The sequence below is a fragment of the Nilaparvata lugens genome, chromosome 8 (genome assembly GCF_014356525.2).
Source record: "Nilaparvata lugens isolate BPH chromosome 8, ASM1435652v1, whole genome shotgun sequence".
Classification (NCBI taxonomy): domain Eukaryota; kingdom Metazoa; phylum Arthropoda; class Insecta; order Hemiptera; family Delphacidae; genus Nilaparvata; species Nilaparvata lugens.
Window position 1 is genome coordinate 40,721,499 of NC_052511.1, and position 21,553 is coordinate 40,743,051.

The window sequence follows — 21,553 nt, forward strand, 5'->3', positions numbered from 1 at the left end:
GAAACTCTAAATACTTGAACGTAAGGTATGAGTGTATAAATGAATTTAGCATTTCGAAATATTAATGTATAAAGTTATTCCCCAATGCATTTACTCTTGCTAGGTGTAAGGTGAGTGAATTAGCCTCTCAGCTCCAATCCAGCCTATGCTGAAGAGCCATTTCATCAACGAGCTTTTAAAAATCACATTGCTGCTGCTCTCGGCCTCCCTCACAATATCTGGAACATTCCTGTATAAAATCTGAGCTAAATAGTATGGTGATTTGAGTTCAGTTCCGTGTATCAATCTAGGTATATAATATCCATGGTTGTTCCTATGTCGTGTTTGATAATTATGTTCGATATTGATGAATAGATCTGCTTTATGTTTCCTAATATAACTGAGTAATGTTTTGATGTATAGTTGTCTGATGTTGAGCACAGGGAAGTCCGAGAACAGCAGCGCTGTGGGGTATCTTGATTCCTTTTTCAAAATTGTTTTTAAAATTGTTCTCTGGGTGACAGCAAGAGGTTCAAGACCTGCAGATGACACTCCCCCCCAAACAATAATGCCATACTCCAATACTGACTGTGCATAGGCATGATAGATCCTCCTGCACAGTCTGATATTCAGCACATGGCTCAATTGGGAAAACCCATACAACAATCTTCTCAGTCTCTGTTTTAAACACTGAATATGAGGAACCCAACTGAGACGATAATCAAACATGACCCCAAGATACTTATACTGGTCCACTCTATTAATAGATCCACAAGTGCAGGTTGATGATCCTATATTTCTACAGGAGTGCATCTTGATTTGCCTTGAGCCTGGGTCTGGTTGATTCCTGGTCACAATGGGCATATATTTGGTTTTGCTCAAGTTAACTGATAGACTATTGTGGTCAAACCAATTTTTAATTTTTGATAGGTCAGAACAGGCATTCTCATAGGCTTCTTCCCACTCTCTACCTGCTGAAATAACAATTGTATCATCAGCAAATAGGAGTACTTTGCTTCTTGTGTTCAGTTGGGAAATGTTGTTAATATAAATCAGGAACAATATTGGTCCCAGGGTGCTGCCCTGAATGACACCGTATTCAACACTATCCCTCTCACTAAATTCTCCTTCAATCTGCACAAATTGTAAACGCTTGTCAAAGTAACTAATGAACCAATGGAGTGCACAGTTTTTAATTCCCACAGCTTCAAGTTTTTTCAATAGCTTTCCCTATCGACCGAATCAAATGCTTTAGCCAAGTCAAGGAAAGAAATAATTACTTTATTTTTCGATTTTATTGATTCTATTACGTATCTAGTTACCTCAAAAAGGGCATCATTAGTATTTTTGGATTTTTGAAAGCCATATTGGTTCTTTGCTAGAATATCATTACTTGTCAAGTATTCCATCAATTGTACTTTGACACACTTCTCAATAATTTTTGAAATAGAAGCTAAAAGGGAAATCGGTCTGTAATTTGTGAGTTCGTTTTTGGGGCCGGATTTGTGGATTGGTATAATTTTTGCAATTTTCAGGTTCTCTGGAAACTGCCCCAAACGAAGGCTCAAATTAACAATGTGATGGATGGGATATATTAATGAATGTATGTTATCTTTAATGATTTTAGTTGGGATAAGGTCGTACCCAGGTGCACTCCTGCCTTTAAGACTATTTATTACATTTGCAACTTCTTCAAGTGTTACAATCTTAAATTCAAATACTGAATCAACTCCACAGGAGCAATTAATTAATTTAATTATTCAGAAGTACACAACTTTCAGGAGAGTACCACAGGTTTACGCCCAAATCGATTCCAATTTTGGAGTGTAAAAAAAAACATTGACGATCACGAGTCTAGAACCTAGTTATAGTGAGGTCCACGTTATAATGGCAGTGAGGAAAGATAGGAGAACAACGTTGCCGATCCTCTTTTGTCAATGCCTTCTATAGACGGTAGCTGATACAGGATTATTGATGTAATATTAACTGCTCATTCTCGTGTAGTATAATCAATTTTATTTTATTAAGCAAGAAATTATATTTTTCAATAATTTCATAATAAAGACATTGTTGGAAGACGATCTGGCAACAGAGCAAAGCGAGAAAGAGATATTGCTATTCGCTTTGTTGAATGATAGACAAGGATAGCTATACCATTGCTAATCAAACACTGCCATTATAACGTGGACCTCACTATAGTAAATGTTAATATGAATTTGATACTGTAATTATTATAATAGTTTATAATTTATTCTATGAACTAATTCAAAAAATCTGGTGTGGCGCACTCACACAACTTTCCTTGCCGTTATGAGAATTGATCACCTGACGCTAGTGTTCACGCGCATCACAAGTCTACTTATAAACAAAGATCTGAGCCAGCTGGTGACAGGACAATAAAGCTGGAGACATATGAGGTCTGCTATCTCTTCATAGTGAATCATTTAATAGAATCAACAGTTGCCAACAGTTTGCAATTGGATAATAACATTTTCTTGAATTTCGAGCTTATTTTAAATTTTAGGTGAAAATGGTACTGAACATTAATTGTAGAGATCTTCATGCTCAATCTTTTACACTCAAAATTTTTTGTTTAAATTGTATCTGAAGCCTGATAATTAGGAATCTAAAATATAACTTTGCATAGATGGGGCGGAGCTCCTGAAATTTTTACAGATACGGGACTTGTGGCAGTTGATAGACCTTATCAATGACTATTTTAGGTATAAATTTAATCAAAATCGTTGGAGCCGTTTTTGTGAAAATTGCGAAAAACCCTGTTCTTGACAACATTTTCTCCATTTTAGCCGCCATCTTGAATTGCATTTGATCGAAATATTGTTCGTGTCGGATCCTTATAGTGTAAGGACCTTAAGTTCCAAATTTCAAGTCATTCCGTTTATTGGGAGATGAGATATCGTGTACACAGACACACATACACTCATACACACACACACACACCACACACACACACACACACACACACACACATACAGACCAATACCCAAAAACCCCTTTTTTGGCTTCAGGGGACCTTGAAACATATAAAAATTTAGAAATAGGGGTACCTTAATTTTTTTCGGAAAGCAATACTTTCCTTACCTATGGTAATAGGGCAAGGAAAGTAGAAAAGACAAGAGTTGAAGATTTTCCGAGCACATTCATATTTCACTTGAACATGCATGCTATTAACACTGCAAACCTCGAACATCATGTAAACAATTTGCCGTTGACACACCTAGTTAAAACGTAGGAGGAATTGTTGAGGGAACTACCGGTAGTAGTCATGTTACGACTGGAGACTCTCACGGAGGTGCATACTGTACAGTAATTCCGACATCAGTAACTACTACACAAAACAAGACTTGCATAGAGAATTAGGCGAGGTCTAAACGTGCCAGCCACATAACACTAGACAGGTCATCAACTACTGTTGAGAGCGAGCACATTCAACTATAAAACTCACTGTTAAAGTTTGATGAGAAACCTTGGAGACTTAGCTATTTCAACTTTCAATTGGACAATTCCGGATGTTCAATCCCACCCCAATTTCATCTTTGAGCTTAAAATGAAATTTACAATCAGAAATTTCAATTGGGCATAATTACGATGATAGGAATGTCGCCATACCTCGAGCTTGCTCTTTTTAGGAACTAGTTCCTATTTTTTTATAATTTCATCATTACAGTGTATATTGTATACTTTATTGATTTGTTCTGTAAATTATGGGGAATGAATGAATAAAATGAATCATTTTTGAGTTGATAATGGGTTGGGATCATGGACCTGTGTCTATCTATGGACTCCTCATCTATCATGGACTTGACTTCTAATTTGAATCTTTATTGAACTAAATTGTTAATTCCAATTTTGAATAATTGGGCGAGCGAGTTCGTCAAAAACTGAAACCAATATTCATGGGAAAAAATATCTAAAGGTGCGTACAGATATAGCGCCGAGAACATGAGCAATTCACTTTCAATCACCTGACTATATCTCTATTTTTACAGGAACGGTAAGATACAGATATAAAAAGCTTGGCATCAGCTGATTAAAAGTGAATTGCTCATGTTCGCGGCGCGTATATTTGTACGCACCTTTAAGGTGCATTTTCGTTTGTGCGTTAACTTCCGCAGTCGACGACGACAAGCATTGTTGACATTCATATTGTTCAAATTTCAAGTGTGCTGAAACAGCTGATCAAATAACTTTTCATTATTTGTGTTTGTTATTCAAGAATCAAAACATTTATAATAATATCAACATATTTCCGTTTAAAAGTATAAAAACGTATAAACTCAACCTCCCCGATTAAAACATAAGTTATTGAATATAATCTTTTAGGTTATTTAGACAAATTGGAATCTACCCAATCTGAAATTCTCACCCTGTCGTGGTCGACGACGGCATTACGCACAAACGAAACCCCAGCTTTAGCTGATAAAATCCAAATATATATTTATGATGTGTAAAACTACTGATCACAAGCACTCAATTATTGAAAAACGCATGGAACTAACTTTGCTTGCTACATCATTATCAATCTTCAGTAAACTGAAGTCTTGATCAGGGAGCGGCATAAAAAATACCAAAAATAAATTCAAATGATTGTTGGTTGCCTGAGCTATCAAGGTGAAAAGCTGTTGTCTCATTGGTTGAGCCAAGTCACACCCATCATTCACAGCTACAATATGAATGGTCCGCATATAAAAATAATGCGGACATGGCAAACAATGCCATGCTACAATGCCTTGCTGTAGCCAATCATAGTAGTTTACGTAGTTTACCTTTAGGCTAGGCGCACACCAGTTAGTCAAGACAGGGACAAAACATGTTCAGACACGTTTAGTCACAATACTTCACATTGTTGCTTATGACGCAACTCACACTGATTAGTCATTGCAATTAGACATGTCAACTATGTGAAGTATTGTGACTAAACGTGACTAAACGTCACTTTGTCTTGACTAATCGGTGTACGCCCAGCCTAATAGATCAGCCAACCACCAATCACATATTTCCATTTATACATTGTACGACTCCATTTTTAATCCTTCAATTTACCAGAGATTGGTGAGATGGCTTATGAACAAAAATATTTTTTCGCATTGTCAATACGAAACAATACGAGTTGCAATAAATGGTTGTTGCAAATCACTGTTGATAGTACAAATGTATTGATGGGCTACTTGTAATATAAATATAAATAAAAATAAAAATCTCAGAACCCTTACAGTCCTAGTTCATAAAATCATATGAATACACTAACATTATGATCAAAATAAGTATATTCCAGCAGTATTTATTTATTTACTTCATATCACTTGAAAATGTCATCAATGTCCGAAACATGTTGTGATAAAATATTTAAAAAAGGGTAATGAGATTTTCATTTTTCTTCATATTTGCATAACTGAACCATAAATGGCTGCTACAGTTCCATGAAGATGTATTTATTATTTGAACAATTTGATGACATAATTATGTTTATGTTTATTCACTAGAGACATATTCACTGATATTTTTAACTAAACATACTCCTTGTCTCATTGATAATCCTATCCACGCCTTGGAGAAATATTGGATGAAACATTGAGGACTTATAATCTAAAACTCCAATAACAATCCCAAGTATATTATCAAGGATGAGAGAGCTTTTTCTCTATCACAATGATTCAATGTGGATACACGCCATGAAAAACTATTGAGGGAAACGTTGAAGACTCTATAATCTAAAATTCCAATTACAATCCCAAGTTTATTCAGAAGACTGAAAGAGATTTTTCTCCACCACAGTGACTCAATGTGGATGACTGAAACAATGAATGAACTTTATAATAGAAAATTGAAGAACCTTAACGATAGTGGAAGCCCTGAGGGTTAACGTACGCTCAGATAAGTGGTTTGCTGCAAATTGCATGCTAAATATTGTTTCATCGCTATACTTGGTGGGTACAAGATGCAATCATTTATCAATATGAATGATGAATGATGACATAAAGCAGACATCATAATCAGTTTGCTGACCAGTTAACTCCATGTATAGACTTCAGCCAGCTACTTCCATAGCATCTTAATCTTGTTCATTTTGTGATATTTACCTTCTTCTATATCCAACATTATCACTATTATTCCTCTTTATTGCTTCAACTTGAATTATCTACTATTGTCCATTCTTCAAGTTTCTCCCAGCTCTCTACAGGATTTTTTTTCATTCTTCGCCTGAAAACCCAATCTTCTCTTCCTTTTATACATTTTATTTTTCATTCAATTGCATTATTCTAATTCTCTACTCTTTGGTAGAGAGTTAGTGGGAAGGATATTAAAAATATTCTTATTCTTTCCGAATAATGGGCATTGATGTGTCCAAAGCTCCGCCAATTAATGTAGATGCATAACAATATTATCTATAGTTATTCCAAATTGCTTTTTTCATATAATATACAGTTCAATAATTATTTTCTTAGTCTATATTATGTAAATGCATCTATATTTTGCTGTATTGTAAGCTATTGTATATAAGTGTATAAGCCAGTATATATTGTAATCTACATAAATAAAGTACTCAAAAATATTCTTATTCTTTCCGAATAATGGGCATTGATGTGTCCAAAGCTCCGCCAATTAATGTAGATGCATAACAATATTATATATTGTTATTCCAAATTGCTTTTTTCATATAATATACAGTTCAATAATTATTTTCTTAGTCTATATTATGTAAATGCATCTATAATTTTGCTGTATTGTAAGCTATTGTATATAAGTGTATAAGCCAGTATATATTGTAATCTACATAAATAAAGTACTCAATCAATCAATTTCTCCAAGCTTTTCATTAGTTTCATTTTCATCTGTTCCACTTTCTACCCTTTTCAAATTAATTTGTGGTTAACACTATCATACGATCTGAAACGTTAAATTTCCAATAAATGAAATATTTTTGATTTTAATTAATTTATTTGTTCTTCATTTTTATTGTAATTTATTATTATTCATTGTTTATTTATTTTGTATTTATAATTGTAATTTGTTATTTATTTATTTGAATTTTTCAAGTTAATTTTCTCTATTCAATATCTTCAGATAACGCCCTCTTTTTATCGCTCCTTCTTTTTCACATTCCCCCACTCTCCTCCATTTAATCTCCTTTTCACAACATCTCCCTCCATATCAATTTCTCTCAGAAGATACTAGATATATTTCATTTCCATATCTTCCCTTCCATGTTCTCATCGTCAGTCATCTCTTTATTTCAATTATAATATGTCTTCTCCTTTTCTGCTGTTTTTCCCTATCCATTAACTGTATTCCCATTCTATTAATTTTTTTAAAACCAAATCAAGTTTTATTGTTCACATCGGTACACATCAAATAATTATAGGCTACATTGAAAATAACAAAATACAAAATCAAATATTGAGAGAATATACCATAATGTATGAAAAAAAGTAATGTAAACAATTACTACTCATGAAGCCCTTGTCCGTGAACAGGAGTTGAGGTTTAATCGGGAAGCGATATAAGAGAAGAAAAAAGCCTACACACACTCACACACACACACCCTCTTGGTTCTTTCTCTCTATCACTCTGTCCTTCTTCATCATGAGAAAGTTATTTAATCATTACTGTCATTCCGTATTTTTTCTTCTCATTCTTTGTATTGCATCGCTTCTCTCTGTTCTTCTGATATAATTTCCTATTCTCACATATTTAGAGACATCAAACGTCTCTCATTTTCTATTCCAATATAATTTTCGACTATTTTCACTTATACCATAGAGAAACAATAGCATAAGTAGATATCCCATGGCATAAGGCATTCATGTCGCAACTTTATCTCAAGCCGATAGCCCACGTAGTTCTTTCCCGTGAAGCTTTATGACGCTGGTAGTCTCTCATATTGTGGCGTTCATACACTCTAACCCGGTCAAAACAGTAAAAATCAACAATATAATCGACAGTAATCGGCTTGGGATAACAGTAAAAGTTGCGACATAAACGCCTTATACCATGGGATATCTACTTACGCTATTGTTTCTCTATGATTATACACTGCTGTCACAGCTACTCTACCTTTTATTTATGAATATTCATAAATATTTCTTTTATGAATATTGAATTGTGTTGATTGGAATAGAAATTAAAAATTGAATATTTCCCACTGTTACCTGCTCCACTAACTCCTCAAGTCTATCTTCTCTTATTCCTTTTTCTCTTCTACTTTTTCCTCTTCTTCCTTCTCCACTTCCTATTTTTTGTTCTCTCCTTCTTTTTTCTTCTTCTGTTCATCTTCCTCCAACTCCTCTTTCTCTTTCTTCTTTTTTTCTTCTTCATCTTGCTCACCCACTCCCTCATCACCACCTCTTCCTCCTCCACCTCTTCTCCTTCTTCTTTAAGTCTTCTTGTTCTTTTTCCCATTCTTGTTGTTCATCTTCTACTTCTCCTTTTCTCCATTTTTTAATCATTTTCCCTCTTCTTCTTCTTCTTTTTCTCATTTTCTCCTTCACCTCCTTCTTCTTCCCATCTTCTAATTTTACTCCAATCTTCCAACTATTTAGCTTCCATATACAGCTTGCGGCCACAATAATACAACGCCACCATAAATCAAACAACAATAATACTGAGCTGCGGGGCCTCTAGAGAGAGGAGAGAGAGAGAGAGAGAGAGCGATTTGGTGAAGAGAGGAAGAAAGAGACTTGTGGCTCAATTTAATCGCTCAATTTAAAGAGTTGCGAACTTCATCTGTCAATGAAATAGCAATCTACTAGTATCTCCGCTACCCATCACACAGTCACGAATACAATTGCTGCTGGCTCTTTCTCCTCCTCCTCCTCCTCCCCTCCTCCTCCTCCTCCTCCTCCTCTTCTTCTTCTTCTTTTCCTCCTCTTCCTCCGCTTCCTCTTCTTCCTCCTCTTCCTCCTCTTCGTCCTCTTCCTCCTCTTCCTCCTCTTCTCCTCTTCCTCCTCATCCTCCTCTTCCTCCTCTTCCTCCTCTTCCTCCTCTTCCTCCTCTTCCTCCTCTTCCTCCTCTTCCTCCTCTTCCTCCTCTTCCTCCTCTTCCTCCTCTTCCTCCTCTTCCTCCTCTTCCTCCTCTTCCTCCTCTTCGTCCTCTTCCTCCTCTTCTCCTCTTTCTCCTCTTTCCTCTCTTCCTACTCTTCCTCCTCTTCTCCTCCTCCTCCTCTTCCTCCTTTTCCTCCTCTTCCTCCTCTTTCTCCTCTTCCTCCTCTTCCTCCTCTTCCTCCTCTTCTTCTCATCCTCCTCGTTCTTTTTCTTCTTCTTCTCCTGCTTCTTCTTTTCCTCCTTTTTCTCCTCCCTTTTATAATCCACAGAATTCTCCTCTTCTCCACACTCCCCATTCTAGTATTCATTTTCTTTCTCTGCTTGCTTCTTCCTCTTCCTCTTCATCCTCCTCTTCCCCCTCCTCCCCCTCTTCCTCCTTCTCTTTCACCTCCTCTTCCTGCTCCTCCTCCTTCCTATCCTCATCCTCCTTCTCCTCCTCCTCCTCCTCTCCTCCTCCTCCTCCTCCTCTTCCTCCTCCTCCTCCTCCTTCTCCTCATCCTCCTTCTTCTCCTCCTCCTCATCATCATCATCCTCCTCCTCCTGTACCACCACCTTCTTCTCATTTTTCACCTCCTTCTTAGCCTTATCACTTATTTTCTCCTTTTCATCCTGTATTTCTTCTTCACCTCTTCAGTTCCAATGAGAGCGAATATTGTTCCCATAAACGGAATCGCAGAAATGAATGGAGCTGCGCTGCTGCTGATCGAGACAAGTAGAATGGAGCTGAAAAGACCACAACACGCTCGTTTAGAGCTGCAGCTCAGATCTTAATACCGGGTTGTCCTGTTAACAAGACCTATTTTCTCTTAATTTCATTCTTGATGTTCATCTCTTCGTAATTCTCAAATCACGGAATGAACATTGCAACTTGTATCAAGGTCGTCGGTATATTCAATATACTGTATTTCATATTTTGACAAGTTATTTCCAATCATCGATCAACAAAAATAATAGTCCAGTATAGTGCCATTTGTTGACTTGCCATTACTCAATCATTGTAGAATAAATTGTGGATCAATCGCGCCTCAAAGTTTGGAATACCATGATATAATTCAAGAGAAGATAATTTAATATTGCTTAGAGTATAATTTTGAGGTTTGGTTTTTATTTTCGATTGATTCTATAAATTTTTATTTTTCACTGATCTATTTGTGGTCGAATTATTATTATGTTACATAACTCATTGAAATACTTTGTTATTTTGACACAGAATTTATTGGACATTAGACATACAAGACCAAACAACACAGTTACGCATCCCCGACGCCCTTCCATGTCACATGACATTGTCTATCCTGGGCTACCAACACAGCAATCATTATTCATTATTATAATGTTTCCTTTGGTTTATCAATTGTTATTGGTTGTTTATCTTTAAGGTGCATACAGATATACGCGCCGCGAATATGAGCAATTCACTTTTAATCAGCTGACTATATCTGTATTTTTACAGAAACGGTAAGATACAGATATAAAAAGCTTGGCATCATCTGATTAAAAGTGAATTGCTCATGTTCGCGGCGCGTAAATTTGTTCGCACCTTAATATTAGAAGCATCTCAATCAGAAGTTTTTCGTTCACAGCCTTTCGCGTGAATGAATTTTACATTCGAAGACATTTCCGTTCATACATGTTCGACACACTTGTTCTGTCGTTAGTGTCTGACCCAAGTCCTCAGTAAGGGAATTGACGGAGGATCAGTTTATCTTTATAGGTTGAACGTTGAATATACATGAGAAAAATAACCAATAAATAATTTACTAGTTGGTCGAAGCAATATCAGATTTTTTTTGTATAAGAGTTCACATTGTGTACGGTATGGAAGAGAACGAGTGATAAAATTCAATCAAACTATCACACCTATCAAACTATTTATATCCTATTAGCTATGGAAGACTTTGGATGAATTAAAAGTTTGGCTCCATATAAACCGAATTCCCAAGAGAAAATGCAAAAACTAAAGTGAAATCTGAATTTTAACAAGCTTCTTCAAACAATTTTTCTGAAACTTTTACAGTGGTCAATATGTCTGACTTGTATAATATGATCAAAGGTTGGTAAAATGATGGCGAAACTCTAACTTCATATATAATTGAGTCGAAATGAAGACATTGGCCAAATGTCCACCTGCTGCTTAAACGCCGGAAATAAGTGGAATAAAAGTAAAATTCAAAAGTCAGTAAACTACATTTTCTTTCTCTGCTTGCTTCTTCCTCTTCCTCTTCATCCTCCTCTTCCTCCTCCTCCCCCTCTTCCTCCTTCTCTTTCACCTCCTCTTCCTGCTCCTCCTCCTTCTCCTCATCCTCCTGCTTCTCCTTCTCATCATCATCATCCTCCTCCTCCTGTACCACCTTCTCCTTCTCATTTTTCACCTCCTTCTTAGCCTTATCACTTATTTTCTCCTTTTCATCCTGTATTTCATCTGCACCTCTTCAGTTCTAATGAGAGCGAATATTGCACCCATAAACGGAATCGTAGAAATGAATGGAGCTGCGCTGCTGCTGATCGAGTCAAGTAGAATGGAGCTGAAAAGACCACAACACGCTCGTTTCGAGCTGCAGCTTAGATACCGGGTTGTCCTGTTAACAAGACCTATTTTCTCTTAATTTCATTCTTGATGTTCATCTCTTCGTAATTCTCAAATCACGGAATGAACATTGCATCTTGTATCAAGGTCGTCGGTGTATTCAATATATTTCATATTTTGACAAGTTATTTTTCAATCATCGATCAACAAAAGTAATAGTCCAGTATAGTGTCATTTGTTGACTTGCCATTACTTAATCATTGTAGAATAAATTGTGGATCAATCGCGCCTCAAAGTTTGGAATACCATGATATTATTCAAGATAAGATAACTTAATATTGAGTCAAATTTTTGAGGTTTGGTTTTTATTTTCGATTGATTCTATAAATTTTTATTTTTCACTGATCTATTTGTGGTCGAATTATTATTATGTTACATAACTCATTGAAATACTTTGTTATTTTGACACAGAATTTATTGGACATTAGACATACAAGACCAAACAACACAGTTACGCATCCCCGACGCCCTTCCATGTCACATGACATTGTCTATCCTGGGCTACCAACACAGCAATCATTATTCATTATTATAATGTTTCCTTTGGTTTATCAATTGTTATTGGTTGTTTATCTTTAAGGTGCATACAGATATACGCGCCGCGAACATGAGCAATTCACTTTTAATCAGCTGACTATATCTGTATTTTTACAGAAACGGTAAGATACAGATATAAAAAGCTTGGCATCATCTGATTAAAAGTGAATTGCTCATGTTCGCGGCGCGTAAATTTGTTCGCACCTTAATATTAGAAGCATCTCAATCAGAAGTTTTTCGTTCACAGCCTTTCGCGTGAATGAATTCTACATTCGAAGACATTTCCGTTCATACATGTTCGACACACTTGTCCTGTAGTTAGTGTCTGACCCAAGTCCTCAGTAAGGGTATTGACGGAGGATCAGTTTATCTTTATAGGTTGAACGTTGAATATACATGAGAAAAATAACCAATAAATAATTTACTAGTTGGTCGAAGCAATATCAGATTTTTTTTGTATAAGAGTTCACATTGTATACGGTATGGAAGAGAACGAGTGATAAAACTCAATCAAACTATCACACCTATCAAACTATTCATATCCTATTAGCTATGGAAGACTTTGGATGAATTAAAAGTTTGGCTCCATATAAACCGAATTCCCAAGAGAAAATGCAAAAACTAAAGTGAAATCTGAATTTTAACAAGCTTCTTCAAACAATTTTTCTAAAACTTTTACAGTGGTCAATATGTCTGACTTGTATAATATGATCAAAGGTTGGTAAAATGATGGCGAAACTCTAACTTCATATATAATTGAGTCGAAATGAAGACATTGGCCAAATGTCCACCTGCTGCTTAAACGCCGGAAATAAGTGGAATAAAAGTAAAATTCAAAAGTCAGTAAACTACATTCCGAAATGAGGCCAGAATTATTGCAGCCACCAAAATAAAGACATGGACCACAACAACAATTATTAGCGGACGTGTTCTCTGACTTTCAACCGATTTCATCGCAACAAATTTCACACCACTCCATCAACGAAAAATTCTAAATTGTAATCTCCTAGCACCCGTAAAAAAGTGCGGTAACCAGTTCATCTGTTGACCACTCATACATTTCACCAATCCGACAAACGTCTTTCTAATGGCTCTGAATGCTTTTTGTGGATTGCTCGGCGACCGATGGCACTAAATGCATGTGGCTAGATTCTCGACGAAAATTTCTCTTTCCATTTAATCGTCTGCTGTCGAACGAACGAGAGGCCTAAAAATAATAATATTCAGCAAAGAAAGTGGTGTCGATCTGACTGACATACGGATATAATACTCACACACACGAGAAAGTAATTGCTTGCCGTAACTATTCGGAGACAAATCACCCGGCCACTAGACGAATTCAAAACCAGTCGTTTCCTAACCTGAAAAAAGTTGATTGTACCTAGAAATAGCCTTCAACTTACACAGCAAGAGGTCCCATAACAAAACTTGATATCCAGCCGACATTCTGCATTGAAATGGTTCTTCATCTCTGGTCTCTTCATCATCTCTATCAACCTCTATCCACAATCCACATACGTGAATGGTAGCGTGAGAATTAGAAACCTCCGCCTGTTTTCACTTGAAATTGAAATCGGATTTGATTGAAATTGATTATTTTCAACGCACAGTGCGTAAAATTAATGCTGACCGATTTGTTTTGATTTGATTGTAACTTTCTTTGGTGGCAGTCGAGGAAGAATCATAGAGATGGACTACTAGTGCAGGAGGCTAATAGTAGTGTAGTTGAACTAGTGATAGTAGGCCTACTAGATGCATGTAGGCAGAAAATAGTAAAAGTAAACCACTGTGTACTGAACTATAATAGCATAGGCATAGATTCTGCTCTATGAAAAAAGTAATTGACTTGGAAGAAAGTTGTACAAATCTTGAGAATTTTGAGAGATAGTCAGTCACTATCCACAAGAGTAATCTTTGAAAGCAAGATTTATTATTTGAAAGGTTTATTATTTGAAAGCAAGAATATGTAGGCCTAGGTAGGCTAAAACCAAGAATGTATTGAGCTCTCCTATTCCCTTTAGAATATCTATCAATCATTCTCGAAAAATATCATCAAGATAAAATTTAAACGTTTCAAGCCGTTTTATTTCGAGTAGCCGAATTATATTCTTCAAAAACGAATTCGTTATTTATATAATAATGTATGCTTAGCTTTTCAAAATTTCGAAAGTTTATATTTATTTATTCACCAAAAATATCTACAATATAATGTATATAAAAATTAAGCCACGGGATACACCCAAAACGGCTTACATTTTTTTGATTTTAAAGTTATTGAAGTATATCCACTACTATGAAAGATAAACCTACAATACTGATAAAACAACGCTGTATAATTCACTAGACTGTCAGTAAAGACATTTGTTTTTGTTTCCAATTTATCGGAATCTTGATATTTATATGAATGAAGTGTTAATGGAGAACATATGTATTTGAGAATTGTCATGATAAACGTGATAGAGTGTATTTTCGATTCAGGATTAATAGAGTCAAACTCGAGTTTTATGAACAACAAATGGATGGGAGTTAGAAGTCCTGATAACTTACTTTCTCCAACTTCCTTAGTTTATAGTTCATTTTTCTATAACTTCCATAGTTTATAGTACATTTTTCTATAACTTCCATAGTTTATAGTACATTTTTCTATAACTCCCATAGTTGAAAAGTTTTTTTTATAAGTCCTGATTACATGTCATCATTCGAAGGTCATTATTATTGAAGGGTATTATAATGTGCTCTTGCAGTTCCATTATTATATGAATATTTATAAAGTTATTTTTGGATATCTGAGGTAATTATAACATTAGTTTTTGAAGGGAATATTCACCAAGTACAATTATTATGGAGATTGTTGAACGATCCGCCAAAAATCTAGGGGTAAAGTCCACATATTCTGAATCTCCCATTGTTGGTACCAACAAGTAAAAGTGAAATTGACTAGCCTTGTACGGACAATGGCCTTTCTGAATTTCTAGGGTAAAACTGACATGTGTTAATCAAGATATAAATTACGTACTGGAACTGTAATAGAAACTGAAAAGACCCAGATTAGTTGAATGAATCTGACGAAATTAGAACACAAGAATTGTTAGTTTTCTCACTAATTACCCAGTAATACTTTAAACTAATTGCTTCTGTTGCGGGCTGTTAGCTGACAATGTGTTTCACTTCATGGCCCCAAGAATAGCTAATGTCCATGTCCACCCACCCACCAACGTGCCATACCGTTCCAAGTGATATTTATGAATCAATTTTCTCTTTTTCAAGATTTTGAAGAATGCATGTAATCTTTGATTAAATATTCTAATATTCTCCTTTAATTAATGTAATTACATTTTACCCATGGAATTACACTTACCCAACGTATTTGCAGTTTGCACCCCCACCCAGAATCTATTACTACTACTAACACCTACTCTAGTACATGGGTTTCCCATAGCTGAGTAGGTTAATTTCCAATAGAATCAAATTCCATATTTTTCCATGAACCTAATGTATTGTAGATATTTTTTACTTTTTATGTTTTAATTGCTTGATTGTATTTTTAAAGGAAATAAATCTATTTATTATTATTATTAATTGAATATACATATTGATCGTCAACACTATTCATGTGAAAATTATTTCATGGTAATTCATAATATTTCAATAAGCTAATAAATGATTGTTTATTTGAATCCGTATTCCCAATATTGACTCTTCATTCTAATTCACATTCAGCATTTCTGCTGAAACCATATTCCAATAGTTCAATTTATGATTTCTTGCGAAAAAATGGGGTTCAGCATTGCTCTTATAGAATTTTAAGAAATTTAGTTTATGTAGAGCAGTATCGAGAAGCTGAAATATTTTTTTTAATTATCATTGCTGAATAATATTATATCTCCTCCCACAACATGTATACGTTCTGCAATAGAGAAGAAATAGCATAAAGTAGATATCCCATGGTATAGGGCGTTAATGTCGCAACTTTTACTGTTATCTCAAGCTGATAGTCCACGTAGTTATTTCCCGTAAAGCTGTGTGACGCTGGTAGTCTCTCATATCGTGCCGTTCATACACTCTCACCCCAACAAAACAGTAAAAATCTGACAGTAATCGGCTTGAGTTGTAAAAGTTGCGACATAAACGCCCTAGACCATGAGATATCTACTTTTGGTATTTCTTCTCTATTATTCTGCTATAGATAAAATATGGTATAATTAGATATCCCATGGTATAGGTAGTTTATGTTCCAAATTTCAAGCCGATTTTTCTTGAGGTGAGAATTTTAGAACGGCACAGTATTAGAGACTACCAGCGTCACATAGCATCACGAAAGATATAGCTACTAGGACTATCGGCTTCAGTTAACAGTGAAATTTGGAACATAAACACCCTATAACATGGAATATCTTCTTATGCTATATTTCCCATTTGGTTCTACCCTAAGCAACTCCAAAAATTTGGAGCTCAAAAAAATTGGTGCACCAAAAATTAAAATTCTTCCAATTTGCTCCTTGCATTCTGTCTGTTACATTAGTTTGAATTATTGTAATTGGATTTTTACAATAACAATAGAATACATTTGAATCGATTGTCAGTCTGATGCATGTATAAGATTCCCATTTATTCAAAAAGTCAGATTCCAGAATCGTTTCAAGGCACTGGTCTCCAGCAATCTCCAGCATGCAGGAAGTTGCCCTAACTTATTATTGAACTTCTACACAAATCTAGTCATACGAATTCTCACAATTCCTACGAATTTAGCATTTCCTGTTATATTAGTGTGAGCCGAGTACCAGTAAAACTTGTCTGGCATAACGTTCAAGAAACAACTATTGTTTTCTGTTTTAACAAATAGAAGATTCGAAGTTATAACTGGGAAAATGAATCGACTTGAAATTGAAAATCAACTACTGCACCATAATACATAATAATTAGATTTGCAACCAACATCACAACGAGAATGAAACTCCACATTAGGCTCAACTCACACTTACGCGACTCAGGTCGAGAAGAGACTCGACTATATTTCAAATGGGTGACGTCGCGGAGACTAGAATCGACTGGTCTGAGTATCACCATTTGGAAACACATGCTCTCGACTAGAGTCGAGTCTCTCCTCGAATGAGTCATGTAGGTGTGAGTTGAGCCTTAGATCACTTTCAGTCCTTGAAAATGGACGTTGGAGCTCTCATATTTAAGAAAATACAACTGCACATCATTGAAATCATTTCAATGTGCAAAGTCACAGTCAACAATGCAACCCAAAACAAATAAATTACTAGAAACGCTTGTTCAAGTGTCAAAGTTGGAGAAAGTAACCCTTGCAAAGCTTACAAGTAACTTAATCACCCGCTTATTCTTACAACTTCACTAATAACCTAACCACTACTTATTAGAAGCTGTCAAACTAAGATCATAAATTCCATTGACGAACATCCCTAAAATGGTCTAGACATCACATAAAACTACCACTTCTAGTTTACTAAGTACGCTAAGTTGGACCTAGTTAAATAGAAGGTGATACGTTTTCAGTTAATAGTTAAGTTGGAATCTGCTACAAGAAAGTGAACTCCCCTCACTCCCCTCACTCCCCTCGACCAAACAAGGCGCGCTTTAATTTAGATGCAATCATAAAATCACCTATATAGTCGGGATGGTAACGGTTTTAATACTTAACTTTGGTGCTGTCCGGTGGTACTAATCAATGTAAATCACATCACCAAGTTTAATTGTTTCCAGATTTAATTACCAGTCCTCATGAACGAAATAAGCTACATGCATACTACTCAGGACCGTTCGAACTGGAAGAGTGTTAATTATTTGACTTGGATAAACGGGAATTTCACGCAATAAATGGGAAATTGTATGCTTAGGAGACATTCCATGTAATAAGTAGGAAATTTTAAATGAGTAAGAATATCGAATAAGTAGGCTATTTGACCTGAATAAACGGGAATTTCACGAAATAAATGGGAGATTAGGATAGAATTTCATGTAGGAAATTTGGAAATGATTGACAAATAAAAATATCAAACAAGTATTCAATCTGAATAAAAAAGAGTTTCACGCAATAAATGGGGAATTGTATGCTTAGGAGAGAATTTCATGTAATATGTAGGAAATTTTAAATGAGTAAGAATGTCGAATAAGTAGGCTATTCGACCTGAATGAACAGGAATTTGACGCAATAAAATAGAATTTTAAGGTTAGAAATACAAAACCTCATATTATAATAAATAGGAAATCTGAAAAGTGTGAAAATACCGAATATCAAACAAGTATCAGTCAAAATTGAAAATCGTTCAATCAATGACCTTCCAATATTGCAATACATATATTAAATACATAAGATATTTCAATGCATAAATAAATTATCATTATTATTTACTCGAAGAATAGGATAATCTTACCTGATCATTTCCGACTATAATCCTCACGAATGAGCAGCTGTATCCATATATAACTCATTATCCGTATTATTTTATCTATTTTCATTATAATATACGATGTCACAGTGACGTTGTTTCCCCACTTATTTCCATAATATTATTACATGCTCTTGAAGCACAAAAGCTGGAAAAAAGTAGAAGTAACCAATGAACTAACAACCCGATGTCTTTTCCTCAACTATTTTCTAATAAAGTAGGTATGGGCAAATTAATAAAAACAATATAAAACTTGCAGTATCCTTCTATAAAAACATTCTAACATTTGTTAATATTTGTAAAAATCACTATACCTATACCTAAAATCATTCCACTTGAATGGGCTACTTTATTCAAATTAATAAAAACAGAACAATAAATTAATAATTAATAGAACAAATGTTAAAATGTTTTAATGAAAGGGTACTACAAGTTTTATATTGTTTTTATTAATTTGAATAAAGTAGCCCATTTAAGTGAAGTGATTTTAGGTATAGGCAGTATGAGACATTGTCTTTTTTAAGGATTAGGCTAACACGAGTTTCCATGTAAATGGAGCATTCATATCATGACAGACCCAGTTCCCTGGGAAGAACAAACAAATATTTCTAGAAGACAGCAAGCACTATGTACTGAAGAATTCGGGAAGAAGAAGAGAAGTTGGAAGAGAGTGCGAGAGATAAGATGAAGAACGAGAGGGAGTGAGTGAATGTATGAGGGTGAGAAACAGAGTGAGAGGTCGTGACCTGTAAATACGTGATGATTTGAACAAAGAGAAGCACCCCAACCTTTCTCTTGAATGAACATGAGAATGGAGATGATTTCAAAGAAAATGTTTTTAGAACATGTTTTTGAAGAAGATTATGACGATAATGGATGCAAAGTTGATAACATTGTTAAACTATTACTGTTGTCGTGAAAAGTGCATGCTCGTCAAGCCATCAGTTCATTCTTCTTCTGAGATCTGTCCTGGAAGAGCATTGCTATTTCATAGTTGATGTTCAATCCCACTCATTGATAAAGGCTAATGGATAATCAAGTCTTATTCATCAAAGAATGAATAAAAATCCTATTGTACACTTTACAGTGTTCCTGGAACAGTTCTTGTTATGCTCAAATTTTTGTTAACAACAAAGGACACTAAGAACAAGAAATTGTGAATAACAGTGATGCATATAGAATATATTTTGGGGGATGGCCAAGGTCAATGATAGGTTAAGTGATTTTAAGTAAGAAAACTGCTCATATTCAGACGGTAATTTGCGCTGATTGCCATTTTTACTTTACCATCAGGCCGTCAAAAATGCAGATTACAGCACTTTTTTTTGTTATTACTGTACTGATTTTTCTTCATATCCATTATTTCGGAGGGAAGGCCGGGCCCCCTGGCCTCCCCTCCTTATATACGTCCCTGGTGGATAAAGCATCAATTAGAAATATTGGATTATTGAAGAGAATAATCCAAAAAATTAATCAATCCATGAATTTCCAGTATATTGCAACTATTTGAGATGCTCCCTTATTAAATAAGGACAGTGTTAAATTTCTGTCATTACTAAATCCTGGCAAACAGTCAACTTGGAACTCTAAGAGAATACTTGGAACAGCAAATAGGCAGATATAATTTCTATTAGCACAATTCATAGATTAGAGACTAATAAAGATTTATATTTCTAAAGTCAAGCTTAATTCATCACTTTTCACCACAGACAAACAGAAACAGTTTTATCAGTGTTTTTACCTATTCTTACAATAGAATTCACAGTTGTACCTGAGACTTAAAATACATGATATTGATGAAAATGGTATATTTTCTTCATGGTTGATTGGTTGTATCAGAGACAAATAAATTGAACAATATCTCCACTCTATGGTTCTACTATACTTGGGATTCAAGACTGTGAACCTGCGCCATCTAGCGAGCGTCCTGCGAACTAGTTGTATAGCTACCGTACTTCAATGATCAAGGATGACTAGAAGGAGGACATGCTATTGAGAGGTCCACGTGAAAAGATTAGACACCAGCGTTTCCGATTCACTGCGTTATCACTGACATCTGTGATAGATGTCTGATACCGGTATATCTGATGTGATATTAATGGTGAAGAACTATATCAATTTGAATATTATTTGCTATATTTATTGAAAGATAATAATATATTTACCAATAATATAATAATTAATTTTTTTCAATTGAGATTACATATTTCGGTTATTAGTCATACTTCTAGATTTTTCAAAAACAATCTGGCAACGTTGCGGAGCTAGAATAAATAGAGCTATACAGCTATAAACGATCGTCAACAGTTCGAAGCTTTTCATTGTCAATAAATTTTAACGTCACACTTTCCCGGTTTCAATCTTTTATACATCTTCGCTTATGGTTTATTGATACTTAGTGCCGGTTGCACAAAAGTCGGTCAAATTTCAATCGTGGTTAATTCCACGAGAACCAATCAGAGAAGCTGTTTCATCAAAGAGGCCTTTTCTGATTAGTTTTCGTGAAATTAATCACAGTTAAAAGAACAATATTGTAATTCATCATTAATGTGATTTATGCACTGTAATAGCCTAGTTGATTTGAATATGCCACTTATGCAGATTCAAGTTCATCTTCTTCTTCTTCTTCTTCTTATCGCTTTTTCTAATGGATATTTGCAATATTGATGTATTTTTTCAGAAAAAATGAAATTATCAATTCAATAATCCTAGTTTATGGCACATTTTTAGATTGATTATTGTGGAGCAAACCATAAATCTGAATGATGAATTGATTCTATATGGAAAAATGAAGATAATGTTGAGCGGCAATAATTCAAATCAATATGCTATTATGGGGGATGAATTGATGTTATGCTGAATTATAATTGTACTTATCCTATTTTTTCTGTAGTGAATTCCTATCGCTAGCTTCTCCTGAAAAGGAATCATGCTGAAATGGAATCATAACTAATTTTTTCATGAGTTATTCAATT

General features: G+C 35.0%; 1 protein-coding gene across 1 annotated transcript in view; it reads left to right on the top strand.

Moving 5' to 3' along the window:
* The window catches only part of LOC111046509 (pollen-specific leucine-rich repeat extensin-like protein 2), a 131,507-nt gene that overhangs the window by 63,138 nt on the left and 46,816 nt on the right, over positions 1–21,553 (top strand). The window lies entirely within an intron of this gene.